The following is a 17,573-nucleotide window of genomic DNA, read 5'->3' as shown; positions in this document are numbered from 1 at the left end:
TCCTGGAGAAGGAGGATAAGTCACTGAGTGTGAGGCAACTTGGGGTGTCGCAGGCACACGAAAGAAGCCAATGGTGTGGCAAACCTCTCTTTCCCCGTGGATTTTAGGTTGGCTAAATCATCAAATCAGCTTCCATCTGGACCCAGTGTGTTCTCCCAAATACGGCAGAAAACCGAGTGGGAAACAGCCAGGCCGTGAAGTAAATCTTTACAGTCTGTCACAGGAAGTCATTGTCTCTTGACCTTCCTGGTGTGGAATGCTCGATCAGTGAACACACTAATAACCTAATAACAGACAGATGTTGGCAGAAGACAAATTATTGTAAATTATTCAATATATATATTATACAAAACAGATAGCTCAAGGTGTTGATCTAACCAGCGTCTCCCACTCATATGTCCAATATATTTTCAGTCACTGATGTATTCTGCTGATTTGACCTAGCGACCAGGAGTAGGGTTGTGTCATTAAAGACTAGCAATTCAAAAGTGTGAAGGGTGTTACACGCTAAATGTGCTGTTCACATATTTAACCCATTAGTCTGGAAGTCATGGGGATTAAAATCCTTGCCTCAAAAGTTGCCACATCATCAACCTTCCTTTAGTTTCTGAGTGGAGGCGCCTGGGGAACTGTTTGTAAGTTTGATGATGATCCAAGGACGTGTGTAGGTAGAAGTACCCTCCCATGTGAAAAATAGTAGAGTAGACAGATCTCGATGTTACGCAGAATTACATAGGCAGAATTTAATCCAGCCCCTCACAGCATGAAACATGACGGCCGGGCCCGTTTAATCGTGGGAGAGGGCGCGCGTCAGTCTTTTGTAGCCGGGAAGCCTCCCGCAATTAAGTTGGAGGCGGGAAGTGGCCAGCGCAAGGAACTTGGTCGCTCTCAATGGATGTCAATTAGGCTCATTAATGAGTCAACTGACACCAATTAACCCCGAGCCCATCGGAATTTAGCGATGGCTCAGGGATGAAATGGGATGAGCATGATTCTCCTGTGCCTCCCGAACACTGCCCAACAAACCTTGTCGAGTTTACCAGAGGCCTACTGGCAGGCTCCCTCGTTGTCGGGCACTCTTTGCCTGATTAAGGAGCCTGTCATTGGGAAGAGGGGGGCATTCTCAAAGCCAACCCCCTACCCCCTACCCTTGCCTCCAATGATCCTGTCCAAACTCTCCTGCGGGCCCCCTCCCCCCCCACCAAGACCCCATCCTGTCCTCAATCATCTATGTCCAGGAATCCAGCAACGATCTCTGGTGAAGTCCATAGGAGCACTACTGGCAACAGCCACCAGGAGCAGTCGCGCTGCTAATCATGGAGAACTGCAGGCCTCTGATTGGCTGGCATCTCTCGGGAGATGGGATTTCTGCCACCGGGGGTTGTCCTAAATCCTGGGGAAGGCCTGACGCTGGCCAGTTAAGTGCCTGTTAGGGAATTAATTGCTTCGGGCCTCCCCCTCAGGAGCGATGTGGGCCTCCCAGTAGTTCTCCAGCCCAATGGGTGAGGCCCTCCCTATCGCCCACATTAATCCAGGCCAAAAAGCCTACAGCACAGGAACTGGCCATTTGGCCCATCTGGTCTGTGCTGGTGTTTATGTTCCACACGAGTCTTCCTCCTATCTTCTTCACCTGAACCCATCCACATAACCTGCGATTCCATTCTCCCTCATGCTTATCTGGCTTCCCCTAAAATGCATCTATGCTATTCACCTCAACTACACCTTGAGTAGAGAGTTCCACATTCTGACCCACTCTCTGGATAAAGAAGTTTCTCCTGAATTCCCGATTGGATTTATTGTATTGATGGTCTCCCCTCAAGCGGAAACGTCTTTTCTGTCTATCTTATCAAACCCCTTCATAACTTTAAAGCTCTCTACTAGGTCACACCCTCAACCTTCTCTTTTCTAGAGAACAGAGTCCCAACCTGTTCCACATTTCCTGCTTGGTATGCCTTCTCACTCTGATAGCTCCTTGGGAATCTTAGTTACAATTTCTCCAGTGCTTCCCAGTCTTTTTTCTATCACGGAGACCAGAACTGTGCTATGATGAGGGTCTTGGACCCAAATGCGATAGATGTATTTTAATATAGACAGATGGAGCGTTATGCACTTGGGTTGAGTCAATGCCAAGGCAGATTGTTCCAATAAGTTCCCAATATTACAACAACAAGGACTTGTATTTTGACACCTTTAACACAATAAAACTTCCCGAATTATGACACTGCACTACATAAGAAGATATTAGGTCAGGTGACCAAAAGCTTGGTCAAGGAGGTAAGATTTAAGGAGTGTCTTAAAAATATTCGTTTGGTCGTGCAGTATTGCTGAAAAAAGACCTTTTTTGTTGAAGCTTTTCACCTTGCACTCATCAGGACAATTCGCAAGAATACCAAATGTAAAAGGAACCACAGTCTCATTTGTCAGCAATGCTTGAGTGTCTTAAAAGAGGAAAATGAGGTAGAGAGGTGGAGAGCCGTGGGAAGGGAATTCCAGAGTTTGAGGCCTAGGCAACTGAAGGCATGGCCACCAATGGTGGAGCAATTAAAGTTGGGGATGTTCTGGAGACCAGAATTAGAGGAGCGCAGATATCTCAGAGAGTTGTGAGGCTGGAAGAGATTACAGAGATAGGGAGCGGCGAGGCCACGCAAGGATTTGAAAACAGGGGTGACGGTTTCTGTGGCATGCAGCTCCTGCAGCGAATAAAACATCATTTGCTTATTTCTTTCTCTCTCCGCAATTTCTTTCCTTTTAAGATTCCAGAAGGTGAGTGATGCTAATCTCGGAGAACTGGACGTTTTCCTGTTCCTGCGCCAAGTGGCCTTCATGTAAGGGGAAGCTCCCTCAATATAGCACTAGCTGCATCTCCGTCACTGCAGGATGCCCCTTACTGCTCCAGGGTGGCATTTCCATGCCCAACGTGCGTCATCCAGGTTGAAAGGCTGCCAATTTAGGGGGTCCAGAATTCCTATATGCCCTTTCCAGTGCATACCTTATGCTTACCTTATGAAGAAAGGTTGAGCAGGTTGGGCCTATACCTATTGGAGCTTAGAAGAATGAGAGGTGATCTTATTGAAACATATAAGATTATGAAGGTGCTTGATACAGCGTGAATACCTGGAGGATGTTTCCCCTTGTGGGGGGGGGGGATTAGGTCTAGGGGACACAGTTTAAGAATAATCGGTTTACCTTTTAAGGTGGAAATGAGGAAATGTTTTTCTCCCAGAGGGTCATTAGTCTGTGGAATTCTCTTCAGCAGGGAGCAGTGTGGGATTGGTCATCGAGTGCATTCAAAGCTAAGCTAGACAGGTTTTTTATGGACAAGGGAGTCAAGGGCTATGGGAATCAGACAGGAAAGTGGAGCTAAAACCACAACCAGATCTGCCACGATCATATTGAGTGGCGGAGCGGGCTCAAAGGGCCGAATAGCCTACTCCTCTTTATAAGTCCTGTGTTGCTATTCTCCTATGCCAGGAGCGAGTGCACCACAATAGTTTGGTGCTGTCCACAAAACTAGGGATCTGAACTGGTTTCAAATAGAATATGCCTGAGCCTCATTTCCCCACTAAGTTGGAAAACATCCGAATCACAAAGAACTTGCATTTATATAGCGCCTTTCAACCATCAGGACATCCAGGAGCTCATCACAGTCAATGAATTTCCTTTGAAGTTCAATCTTTGTTATTTTGTAGTATAAAGAGCATCCAATGTGTGCTCAATAGGATCTTACAAAAAGACAATTAGAGGAATGCTCAGTTAACATCACCCAGGACACTGAGGCAAGTGGTTGTGGTCTTAACTCCACTTTGCTGTCTGCTCCCCCTTGACTCCATTGTCGATCAAAAATTTGTCTAACTCAGCCTTGAACATATTCAAAGACCCAGTCTCCACTGCTCTCTGGTGAAAAGAATTCCACAAACTGATGACCCTCTGAGAGAAAAACATTCTCCTTCATTCCACCTTAAAAGATAGGCCTCTTATTTTGAAACTATGTCCCTGAGATCTAGTCTCCCATACAAGAGGAAACATCCTCCAGGTATCCACACTATATCAAGTCCCTTCAGGATCTTATATGTTTCAATAAGATCATCTCTCATTCTACTAAACTCCAGTGGGTATAGGCCCAACCTGCTCAACCTTTCTTCATAAGATAAGCATAAGATATGCACTGGAGAGGGCATATAGGAATATTGGACCCCCTAAATTGGCAACCTGTCAACCATGGGATGACGCACAGTTGGACAACTCCTCGTACCTCTTTGAGAACAACATAAGTAACCTGCATTTATATAGCACCTTTTGGGCAGCAAAACACCCCAAATTGCCTCTGAGGAGTATAATCAAAGGAGGAGACTTTGGGTCAGGTGATCAGATGCACGTTCAAAGAGGTAGGTTTTCAGGAGTGTTTTTTTCATTAGTCGTCATTTGGTAGCACTGAACTTGAGTATCGCTGCAAAAGGAGATGTGCTGCCTCATTTGGACTGTTGCCATTTATTGCAAGGGGAATGGAAGATAAAAATAGGATGTTTTACTACAGTTGGTAAGACCACATCTGGAGTGCTGTGCACAGCTTTGACCTCCTTATTTAATAAAGGATTATACATGCATTAGAAGCAGTTCAGAGAAGGTTCACTTGGCTGATACCTGGGATGAGAGGGTTATCCTTTGAGGAAAGGCTGGACAGGCTGGGTCTGTATCCTCTGGAGTTTAGAAGAATGAGAGGTCATCGTATTGAACCATATAAAATCCTGAGGGGATTTAACAGGGTGGACGCTGAAAGGTTGTTTCCCCTTAGAGGACAGACTGTAACTAGTGGATACAATTTAAAATTACCAGGTCCCTCATTTATGACGGAGGTGAGAAGAATTTTTTTCTCTCAGAGAGTCATAAATCTTTGGAGCTCTCTTCCACAGAGAGCAGTGGAGGTGGGTCACTGAATATTTTTAAGGCAGAGGTAGATAGATCCTTGACTGACAAGGGAGCCAAAGGTTAACGGTGGAATGTGGAGTTGAGGTCACAATCAGATCAGCCATGATCTTATCGAATGGCAGAGCAGACTCAAGGGGCCGAATGGCCTACTCCTGCTCCTAATTTGTATATTCGTATATTCGTATGTTCGTAAGCTTTTCATTTGCACTCATCAGGGCAGATTCGAAGGAACACCAATTCTAAAGGGAACAACAATTTATACTGCATGAGAAGAGAGTGTTGATTGGTTGGCAATGGACATTGTGCATTGCACCTTTTTCAACTAAACAAAAGCTTGGGGGGACAGCCATTCCTTGGTTCATTCCCCATGCCAATGCCTTGATTAATCAGAGTGAACCTGCCTGGTTTGATTTTAAACAAAAGCTTTGCAGTTAACATTTCCCTGGTCTATTCTTCATGGCAGCGCCTCTACCAATCAGAGTCCACTTGCCAACCACAAAGCATTCTCTTCCCGCGCAGTATAAATTGTTATTGCTTGTAGAATTGGTATTCTTGCGAATCTGTCCTGATGAGTGCAAGATGAAAAGCTCCAACAACAGGTCCCTTTTTTCGGCAACACTCAAGTTTCTTTTATATTCTTTCACGAGATGTGTGTGCCACTGGCAAGGCCAGCATTTATTGTCCATCCCTAGTTGCCCTTGAGTAGATGGTGGTGAGTCACCTTCTTGAACTACTGCAGCCCATTCCAAAAGGAGGAAGGAGAGGTTTAGGGAAGGAATTACAGAGCTTATGGCCTAGGCAGCTCAAGGTATGGCCCCCAACGTTGGAGTGATGGAAATGGAGATGGACCGTGAAATATTTCACACTCATCTGAACAATGTCTCAGTGTAATGTTTTACCCGGAGGATTTCACTTCTAACAGCCCGGCTGTTCCTCCCCACTGCACTGAAGTGTCTGCTTCATGTTCTCAAATCCTGGACCAGGCTTTAACTCACAGCCGCTGACTCGGAGCAGTGAGTTGGCGGCAGAGCCAAGGTGACACATAGTTCAATCAGTCAGCTCCCACAGCTCATGACTTGCCGTGATTTAGCATTACTTAGCACTCGCACTCAGAGGGGGAAGGAGAATGGCTGAACAAAATAACAATGTCGTGTTTTATCAAGGTGAATAGCAAGCCTGGTTTCAATCTCTATCCAAAGCATAGGAGATCTGTATGCATGCTCCCTATGGGATTCAGCCCATACTTCTTGCAGTGGACTTATCCATCCCAGATGTTCAGGAATGAAGCCAAACACAGCGCTGATTCTTCCAGGTATGATACATGGTGTGAAAGAACAGTTCATTGCCCTAGCTGGCAGTCTATATCTTGTGTACCGCCTTACTGCCAACTCTCGCCCATCAATGGTGCAAGCTTGATCACTTGTAGGACTGAGGGGGTGCTGCACTGCCAGAGGTGCCATCTTCCTGTGGAGGAATCAGTGTAAAGAAATGCAGCCGTAATGAGAGGTTATAAGATTAAAAGAGTTATTTTCCTATAAGTGAAAGCTTAAAGAATTGAAAGGGTTCATTTCTTTTTAAAGGGTAAATGTGGTTCACAGGCCCCAACCACAGATTCCTAAATGAAGGGACTTGTCTCTCCTTACAGCGATAGGAGATTCCCTGATAAGAGAGTAACACTTCTTGTTGCAAACTGTCAGGAAAGACAATAACGTGTAGCATTTGATAAGATGATTTATTCTGATCATCTTAGACCAGTCAACTGAGATTTTTACAAGGTAGATGAACCTTTGAACTCGAGGGACCTGGGTGTCCTGGTACATGAGTCACGTAAAGTTGATATGCAGATGCAGCAAGTGATCAGGAAGGCAAATGGAATGCTGGTGTTTATTGGAAGAGGAATGGAATATAAAAGCAGGGAGGTTTTACTACAGCTGTACAGGGCCTTGGTGAGACCACATCAGGGCCAGAATTTTATATTCTTTGAGCGGGCGCGTGCCCGACCCTGACAGAGCATGACATCACGCGAGAAGACGCCAAGCGCGTGTCCCAACGTCACTGCGCAATATTCCACTCAGCGGACATGCGGGGCAGTCGCAAACACATTCGCCGACAATTAAGCGGGCAATTAAGCCCATTAAGGACTCAATTGAAAGCGGTTTTACGTGGCCCGTCCGCTTTTACAGTTGGCGGACGGGCCAATTGGCCTGGTGGGTTTCATGGGTTTTGCTACAACCTCGATCCAGGGAGGAACGAAACCTCTGAGGTGAAATATAATTTAAAAAAAGAAGTCTGGGTGATTGAGGTTTTTTTGGAGTCCCGCTGTCAGGTGCTGCGTAGGCGCAGTTTGATGCATTTCCTGCTTCTCGTTTAACCTGTGCGGGTCTGCAGCTCCCTGAGGCAGCTGTCTGCCTCCGAGCAGCTCGCTAGGAGCGCCCGCCCGCGCTCTCACTTTTCTCAGCAGCCGCCTTCTTCCCGCTTTTCCTCCAGCAGCGCCGAGCCTCCTCTCAGTGCTCGTTTCACGCCAACCGCCCGCTAATTGGCCGGCCGGCGTGAAATTGCCGTTTGAGGGCCGATTGCGACCGGAAGCGCGTTTGGCGCCCGTTTCCAGGCCTGCCGATTGCGGGCACCCCCAACGGGCGCAAGGTTCAAGCCCAGGAGCGCCGTGTGCGGTTTTGGCCTCCTCGTTTAAAAAAAAAAGGATGTAGGGTAGGGTTTTTACCTCGTCGGGCGGGCGGGCCCTGGGAGCGGCTGCGAGACCGACCGCCGCCCGCCATCAGGCCCCGACTGCGATCACACGCTGGCGGGCCGATTAACGGGCAGCCAGCGTGAATCAACCCGCTGCCGGGGAGGGGGCGGGAGGACAGCCAATGCGGAAGTTTGCGGGGGTGCGCTCAGTGAAAGCTCCGTGAAGGCACAAGGGCCGCCTCGGGGAGCTGCAGAGTTTTAAAAGACATAAATAAAGAATTTTGAAATGTTAAAAACCACATCCCCTCGTGTGACTCTGAAACGTTGTAAATGAGATTGAAACATTTTTATTTTATTTTTAGTTCCTGTGGGGAAACCTCATCCCCCCCGTGGATGAGGCTTCATTAAAAATTCCAAAGGCCGCCTGGCCAATTCGCCTGCCCGCCCCCTGCCAACCATAAAGTTGGGCGGGCAGCGTAAAATTGCATTTAATTATTACCTTAATGGCCTTAATAGGACCTGATCATTGTCAGTGGACACGCTGCCAACTCCCACATGTGTCTGCCGACTGAAATATCGCGCCGGTGCGCAATGACCTCGAGACATTCGCCCGACATCATCGTGCGTCTTTTTACACTCGAGCGGGTCGGGCGCGAGTCCGCCCACTCAGCGAAACGTTCTGGCCGTAGTCGCTTTAGAAACCGTTCGGAGAAGATTCGCTGGATTCCATCCTGGGATGAAAGGGGTCGTCTTATGAAGAAAGGTTGAGCAGGTTGGGCCTGTACCCATTGGAGTTTAGAAGAACGAGAGGTGATCTCACTGAAACATGTAAGATCCCGAGGGGGACTTGATAGGGTGGATACCGGGAGGATATTTCCTCTTGTGGGGGGAGATTAAAACTAGGAGACAAAGTTTAAAAGTAAGAGGTCTCCCTTTTAAGACAGAGATGAGGAGAAACTTTCCCTTCCAAAGGGCCGTTCATGTATAGAATTCTCTTTCCCAGAAAGTAGCGGAGGCGGAGATCACTGAATTTATTCAAGGCTGAATTAGACAGATTAGAGGGAGTCAAGGGTTATGGTGGGGGGGTGGACAGACAGGAAAGTGGGAGTTGAGACCACAACCAGATCAGCCATGATCTTATTGAATGGTAGAGCAGGCTCGAAGGGCCGAATGGCCTCCCCCTCCTCCTAGGTTCCGATGCTCCTGTTATAATCTTAAAACGCAGACACTAGGTTATTGCAAAATTTGACCACCACAGTGCTCACAGCGTGGTTTCCCTAGAATCGATGGGGCCCAGATCATTATGTGGAAAAATAACAGTTATATACATTTTCGTCGAATGAAAGAGGGACATCTCCACATGGAAATTAAGAGCGATCAAAACCATATTTGGAATATAAAGGGACTGAACCTAATTACAATTAAGATACCACCCCTACACATAAGAAATTGCTTATACAACCCAAGGCACATTATGGTCTGAATTTCACCCCCGCTGAGGAGGGAAAGTTGATGGGCGGGTGCGTATGGGTGCGCTTACGATCGGCGTGGCGCCATTTTACATGGGTGGGCCAATTAAGGCCCGCCCAGTGTGACGTCTGCAGGGAAGGGCTGTGCGCTCCCTGTGCGGGCAGGGGGGGAGGGGAATCCCAAAATCGAGAGTGCGCTCTTTTGCGCATGCACATGAAAGTGCGCAATCATCTCCCTGAGGCTAAGTGCAGCCTCAGGGAGATCGGCTCTACTGTCAAAAATATTAAAAATAGAGAAAAAATAAATCCCTTACATGTCCCCTCCTGTGACAAAGTCACATGAGTTGGGACATGGCCATAATTTTTACAAAATCTTTATTTAAATTTTTTAAAACCTACCTGAAACCTCATCCCGCCCGTGGATGAGGTTTCATGTTTTTTCTACTTCCCGCTGGGGCTCCTGGCCTGCCCACCAACCTTAAGCCATTGACAGGTTGGCGGGAGCGCAGCTGATTTTGCTGCGCTCCCGCCTTCCTGAAAATTTAAATCGGGCGCGGTGACGTCGGGAGTTCCCCCTGATGTCACCGCGCATCATTTTATGCGTCGGCAAGCGGGCCCCGCCCCCACTCGCTGACTCATAAAATTCTGCCCTATAAGTATTGAGAACGTACATCAGGTTTTCAGACTTGCTTGAGCATCTTTCAAGGTAAAGGGATGGTCACTGGGGCTTTGTTTTTTCTTTATTCTTTCATGGGATGTGGGTGTCACTGGCAAGGCCAGCATTTGTTGCCCATCCCTAATTGCCTTTGGATGGACCTTACTAGGTCATTTCAGAGGACAGTTAAGGGTCAACCACATTGCTGTGGGTCCTAAGTGACATCTAGGCCAAGACCAGATTTCCTTCCCTAAACGACATTATTGAACCAGATGGGTCTCTCCGTCAATTGATAATAGTTTCATGGTCCCCATTACTGAGACTAGCTTTATACAAACATACGAATTAGGAGCAGGACTAGGCCACTCGGCCCCTCGAGCCTGCTCTGCCATTCAATAAGATCATGGCTGATCTAATTGTAACCTCAACCCCACATTCCTGCCTATCCCCGATAACCTTTCACCCCCCTTGTTAATCAAGAATCTATCTAGCTCTGCCTTAAAAATATTCAAAGACTCTGCTTCCACCGCCTTTTGAGGAAGAGAGTTCCAGACACTTACAACCCTCTGAGAGAAAAAAAATTCTCCTCATCGCTGTCCTAAATGGGCGACTCCTTATTTTTAAACAGTGAGACCTAGTTCTAGATTCTCCCACAAGAGGAAACATCCTCTCCATATCCACCCTGTCAAGACCCCTCAGGATCTTGAAGGTTTCAATTAAGTCGCCTCTCACTCTTCGAAATTCCAGTGGATACAAGCCAAACCTGTCCAGCCTTTCCTCATAAGACAGCCCGCCCATTCCTAGTATTAGTCTAGTAAACCTTCTCTGAACTGCTTCTAATGCATTTACATCTTTCCTTAAAGAAGGAGACCAATACTGTGCACAGTACTCCAGATGTGATCTCACCAATGCCCTGTACAACTGAAGCATAACCTCCCTACTTTTGTAATTAATTCTCCTCACAATAAATGATAGCATTCTATTAGCTTTCCTAATTACCTGCTGTACCTGTATACTAACCTTTTGTGATTCATGCACTAGGACACCCAGATCCCTCTGAATCCCAGAGCTCTGCAATCTCTCACCATTTAAATAATAAGCTTCTTTTTTATTCTTCCTGCCAAAATGAATGATTTCACATTTGCCCACATTATACTCCATTTGTAAGATCTTTGCCCACTCACTTAACCTATTTATGTCACTTTGTAGCCTCCTTACGTCCTCTTCACAATTTACTTTCCTACCTATTTTTGTGCCATCAGCAAATTTAGCAACCATACCTTTGTCCCTTCATCCAAGTCATTTATATAAATTGTAATAAGTTGAGGCCCCAGCACTGATCCCTGTGGCACACCACTCATTACATCCTGCCAACCAGAAAAAGACCCATTTATAGCTACTCCCTGCTTCCTGTTAGATAGCCAATCTTCTACCCATACCCCCTACACCATGAGTTTTTATTTTCCACAATAACCTTTGATGTGGCGTTTTATCAAATGCCTTCTGGAAATCTAAGTACAGTACATCCACCAGTTCCCCTTTACCTGCAGCACATGTGACTCCTTCAAAGAACTCCAATAAATTGGTTAAACATGATTTCCCTTTTACAAAACCATGTTGACTCTGATTGCCTTGAATTTTTCTAAGTGACCTACTATAACATCTTTAATAATAGCTTCTAACATTTTCTCTATGACACATGTTAGGCTCACTGGCCTGTAGTTTCCTGCTTTCTGTCTCCCTCTATTTCTGAATAAAGGAGTTATATTTGCTATTTGCAATCTAATGGAACCTTCCATGAATCTAGGCAATTTTGGAAAATTAAAACCAGTGCATCAGCTATCTCACCAGCCACTTCTTTCAAGACCTTAGGGTGAAGTCCATTCAGATCTGGGGATTTATCAGCCCTACAGCCTCAACAATTTACTCAATACCACTTCCCTGGTGATTGTAAACTTTCCGAGTTTTTCCCTCCTTCCCATTTCCTGATTTACACCTATTTCCGGAATGTTACTTGTGTTCTCTATGGTGGGCACTGAAGCAAAATACCTGTTTAATTCATCCGCCATCTCCTTACTTTCCATTATCAATTCTCCAGACTCACTGTTTATAGGACCAACCCTCGCTTTGTTAACTTCTTTCTTATTTAACTATCTATAGAAATTCTTCCTATCCTCTTTATATTTCTAGCTCATTTTCTCTCCTACTCCAATTTTTCCCTCCTTATTGATCTTTTTGTCATTCTTTGCTGTTCTTTATATTCTTTCCAATCTTCTGACCTGCCACCCATCTTTGTGTAATTATATGCTTTTTCCTTAAGTTTGATGCTGTCTTTAACTTTTTCGGTTAACCACAGATAGTGGGAATTTTGGAATCTTGGAATTTTTCTTTCTCATTGGAAAGTATATATTCTGTGTATTCTGAAATATCCCTTTAAATGTCTGCCACTGAATTTCTATCGACATATCCTTTAACCTCATTTAGCTAGCTCTGCCTTCATGCCCTCATAATTGCCCTTATTTAAGTTTAATAAACTAGTCTTGGATGCATTTGTTTCTCCCTCAAAATGAATGTAAAATTCAATCATATAATGATCGCTGTTACCTAGGGAGTGTCCTCACTAGGAGGTCATCAATTCATCCTATCTCATTGCTCAATACAAGCTCTCTGGTTGGCTCCAGAACGTGCTGTTCTAAGAAACTATCCCGAAAATATTCTATGAACTCCTCAACTACGCTACCTTTGCCCATCTGATTTTTCCAGTCTATATGTAGATTAAAATCCCCCATGGTTATTGCTCTACCTTTCTGGCAAGCTCCCATTATCTCTTCTTTTATACAATGTCCTATTTTGTAGTTACAATTACGGGGGCCAGTACATCACTCCCACAAATGTCTTCTTGCCATTATCATACCTGTCCTTCCTAAATGTCAATATTCAGGTCCCAATCTATGTCATCCTTCAGCCATATCTCAGTAATGGTTATCAGATCGTACTTATTTCTATTTGTGCTATCAGTTCACCTGTTTGCTTCAAGTGCTACGTGTGTTTAGATACAGAGCCTTTAGTTTTGTCCTTTTATTATTTTTGTAGTGTCTAACCTTATCTGCTGGTTTACTATTAGATTTGTACTCTCTGCCCCTCCCTGTCACAGTCTGTTTATCATTTCCCATATTAATACCTGTCTCTCTCACCTTGTCTCTACTCTTTGGTTTATCACATCTTCCCAAATTTGATCTCTTGCCCCCACTATTCAGTTTAAAACCCTCTCTACTTCCCTAGTTATGCATCTCACGAGGACACCAGCCCCAGCACGGTTGAGGTATAGACCATCCCATCGGTACAGATCCCACTTTCCCCAATACTGGTGCCAGTGCCCCACAAACCAGGGCCCAATTCTCCCACAGAGTTATGCATTCATTTCAATAACCTTATTTGCCCTATGCCAATTTGCATGTGGCTCAGGTAATAATCCAGAAATTATTACACATGAGACTCCGCTTCTTAATTTGGTGCCTAGCTCATCATACTGACTATGCAGAGCCTCCTTCCTCATCCTGCCTATGTCATTGGTACCTACATGGACCACAGCCACTAGATCCTCCTCCTCCCACTGCAAGTTCCTCTCCAGCCCTGAGCAGGTGGCCTGAACTCTGGCATCAGGCAGGCAACACAGCGGTCTGGACTGTTGCTCTTTGCTACAGAGAACAGTGTCAATCCCCCTCACTATACTGTCCCCTACTACCACTACATTCCTTTTTGCTCCCCCCACTTGGATGGCTTCCCATACCACGGCGCTATGGTCAGTTTGCTTATTCACTCTGCAGACCCCACTCTCATCCAAACAAGCTGAGAGAACCTCAAACCTGTTGGACAATTGCAGAGGCTGACACTCCTGCACTCCTGCCCTCAGGGTCCCCTTACCTGCCTCACTCGCAGTCACACCCTCCTGTCCCTGGCCACTGACCAAATCAGAAGACCCTATCCTAAATGGTGTGACTGCCTCCTGGTAACTTTCCCCCTCCCGGATGTGTTGGAGAGTTTGCAGCTCAGTGTGATGGAGGTATAATGATTTTCATAATATATTTCTGGTTTAGTGTAAAGTAGATTTATTGGGGGTGGGGGGGGTTGTGTTGTTCTGTCTCTGTGTGTGATTTAATTACATTTTGTAGCCAAGCAGACTGCAAGTTGAAGTTATCAAAAGAAGTAAGGTGTAGAAGTGTCTTTAATATGCTAATGAGCAAACATGGTTGGGGTCTTAGCATGTAAGGTGTAAAGGGGATTTGCATTTGTAGATAGATGAAGGGGGATTTAGTTTTTAAAGGGATCTCCTCCTGTTTACAAACAGCTAGATAAGCGAGAGTGTTTATTCTTCTCAAGGGTTATTGACAAAATATAGTGGCAACATGAAAAGATTTATATTATGAGAAAGGTAAAGTTCCAAAGACACGTGGACAATGGAAATTACATTAAAAGGGAGAAACATATATCAAGGAGAATGAGGGTGTGTGACAGGGAGGGCACTGTAAGATCTAGAGGAAGTGTGAGAAAGCCTCTGGTATTTGTGCGTTAAGCCTGCTGTCTACAGAAACTGAAGCAGAGAAAAGCCAGTTTGAATTCCTCTGTCCAGGGTATTGTGTTAACTTGCTGGATCTGTTCAAAATCTATTTTTTTTTAATCGTTGCCTTAACGGGGATGTAACAGGAACAGGAAGATTAATTAGGGGTTTTAGGGGTTATTATAGTGGCAGTTTGCAGATCTATGTATGTGCTTGAAATCTTTTCTTTTCCTAATAAATATTTAAATTTAGATTTTTAAAAATCTCTAGCATCTTGGCGGACTTAGAACTTCTGAATTCAGACTGCGCATCTTGAAATAAATACAAAACGCAAAGCTATTGCGAAAACACCATCGAGTTTCCATCGTGGATTTGATCTGCCTGGCACACATCATCTGCTGCATCGTAACAAACTGGGGCTCTTTGCCGGATATATTTGAAATTCCTTGATTGGTTTGGAGTTGGTGAATCTTAAGGGTAACGAGTACGAGAAGCACTTGGAACTCAGGAGTTGGTGTGAGGGATTTTTAAAGTGGAGAGACTGCAAAAATGGCTGTATCCATGGCTAAAACCTTTTTTTGGAAGTGGAGGATGGAACTCTGATTGGGTATTGGTGATATGGAACTCAGGCAACTCGCGAGAGATACAGATCAACAGTGATCTCATTGAAGGGAGGAACAGGTTCAAGGGGCTGAATGGCCACCTCCTATTCCAAGTCATTTTTATGGGTGCTTCCTGTGTGAGAATTGCCTGCCCATACTTGCTCCCTTACCACAGTGACTACCTTTAAGAAGTATTTAGTTGGCTGGAAAATGCTTTAGACTCTCTGGAATATGGTATACATCCAAGTTCTTTATATTTTTAGAGTCCTGAATAAGCCAGCAATTCATTTTTAATGGAAAAATAGCTGATTTATTCTGGTAGAAAATAAATTTACATACAACTGCTAACTGCAAACTTCAATCTGCAGACTGTCTATCTTATCCTGTCTAGATCTCAAAGCGCACCTAATTCTAACATTTACACAACGCTTTAATCTGTAAATATGTCTATTCAAACGGAGAGATTGTTCCAAAAGCCGACTTTTCCAAAAGAATAAACGGGTGTCCCAAGATCCCTGTCCAGAATGGAGTGTGATCGTATCAGCCATTCAACAATCTCCTTTAAAACCGGGTTATATATCGGAGTGGGAGGCACACAGAGGCTCTGTCTGAAAATTGCAAATCACAACAGCCCAAAGGCCACGGCTAACACCACAGACACAGAGCGGCGGAGCTGCTAATGGGAAAGAGAGTCTTTCTGTTAGGATGGGAGGTTATTCAAAGTGTGAAGTGAAAGCAGCTGTGGGGGGGAGGAAGGTGCCAAGGGCAAAGCTGCCACCTGACGATAAACATCCCAAGAGCATCTCGTGGGAGGACCTTCAGAAACCCTGCGTCAGCTCATCAGCTGCTGAGCCGTTCATCCTGTGCCTTTCTACACCTCCAGACACAAGCAATGCGATGCATCCCTGGCCAAGCACTCACCCTCTGGAAATTCAGCTTATCAGAAACCCTGCTGCCCCCCTCCCCGACCGATCCTATCTCGCACCGAGTTCCCCTCCCCCTTCACCCCTATGGTGGCCGCCCCACATGGGCCCCAGGACAGCCAACATCGTCTTCAGCCCCTTATATCACCTCACCCCGCGCTATTCCTGTAACCTCTCCCTGCCTTACAGCCACCGTTCACTACACAAACTCTCTGCTCCTCCTCCGACTGTTAGTCACCCGCCTTCTCTCTCTGGCCTGTGATTGGTGGCCATGATTTCGGCCATCAGGAAATCCCTCCCTAAATTATTCGCTCCCCCCACCCCCACACCCACCCTACTGTCTCTCTCCTTATTGCTCTCCTCCTTTCGGGTCCTCCTTGAGACCCACTTCTTTGACTTTTCCTAATAGCCCCTGCATCTCAGTCTCAGAAACCATTTATATTGGACTGATTACACCTCAGTGGAGCCCCTCAGGACCTTTGTTTAGTGCAAAGACCTCTCAAGGGGACGGGTTGGCTAAATAGTTCGAGCGTGGTGTTTTTACCTAATTCATTCACAGAATGTGGGTGTCGCTGGCTTATTGCCCATCTCTAATTGCCCTCCAGAAGGTGGTGGTGAGCTGCCTTCTCGAACTGCTGCTCCAGTCCTACACCCAGCGGCCTGGGCTGTGTTCATTTTATATACATCTCAGAGCAATGCAGGAGTGACACTAGTTTTGAGTTTACAAGAGTTTTAAAAATCTCTTCAATCACAAAATACTTGCACTCATGTTTACAGCTCAGCTCCTGTGAGCGTACGAATGTACAATAAGATAAAAGCAAAATACTGCGGATGCTGGAAATCTGAAACAAAGACAGAAAATGCTGGAAAAACTCAGCAGGTCTGACAGCATCTGTGGAGAGAGAGAGACAGAGTTAACGTTTCGAGTCCGTCTGGCTCTGAAGAACAGTCATGTGGACTCGAAACATTAACTCTGTCTTTCTCTCCACAGATGCTGTTAGATTGTATGAACACACAAATAGGAACAGGAGTAGGCCATTCAGCCCCTCGAGCCTGCTCTGCCATTCAATAAGGTCATGGCTGATGTGTTTGTGTTTCCATTTCCACATTCCCATCTACCCCGATAATCTTTGATTTCCTTGCCTAACAAGAACCTATCTACCTCCGCCTTAAAAATATTCAATGACCCCCGCCTCCACCACCTTCTGAGGCAGAGAGTTCCAAAGTCGCACAACCCTCTGAGAGAAAAAATTCTCCTCATCTCTGTCCTAAAAAGGCGACCCCTAATTTTAAAACAGTGCCCCCTAGATCTGGACTCAACCACAAGAGGAAACATCCTTTCCACGTCCACCTTGTCAAGGCTTTTCAGGGTCTTGTATACTTCAATCAAATCACCTCTCACTCTTCTAAATTCCAGTGGAAACAAGCCCAGTCTGTCCAACCTTTCCTCATAAAACAACCCACTCATTCCAGGTATCAATCTAGTAAACCTCCTTTGAACTGCCTCCAGTGCAATTACATCTTTCCTTAAATAAGGAGACCAAAACTGCACACAGTATTCGAGGTGCGGTCTCACCAATGCCCTGTATAACTGAAGCATAACATCCTTACTTTTATGTTCAATTCCTCTCATAATAATGGACAGCATTCCATTAGCCTTCTTAATTCCTTGCTGTATCTGCATATTAACTTCCTGTGACTCATGCACAGGGACACATAAATCCCTTCTGTACTTCTGTGTTGTCTCTTTACTTT

The sequence above is a fragment of the Cetorhinus maximus genome, chromosome 6, assembly GCF_964194155.1.
Source record: "Cetorhinus maximus chromosome 6, sCetMax3.hap1.1, whole genome shotgun sequence".
NCBI classification, from domain to species: domain Eukaryota; kingdom Metazoa; phylum Chordata; class Chondrichthyes; order Lamniformes; family Cetorhinidae; genus Cetorhinus; species Cetorhinus maximus.
This window is presented reverse-complemented; position numbering follows the sequence as displayed.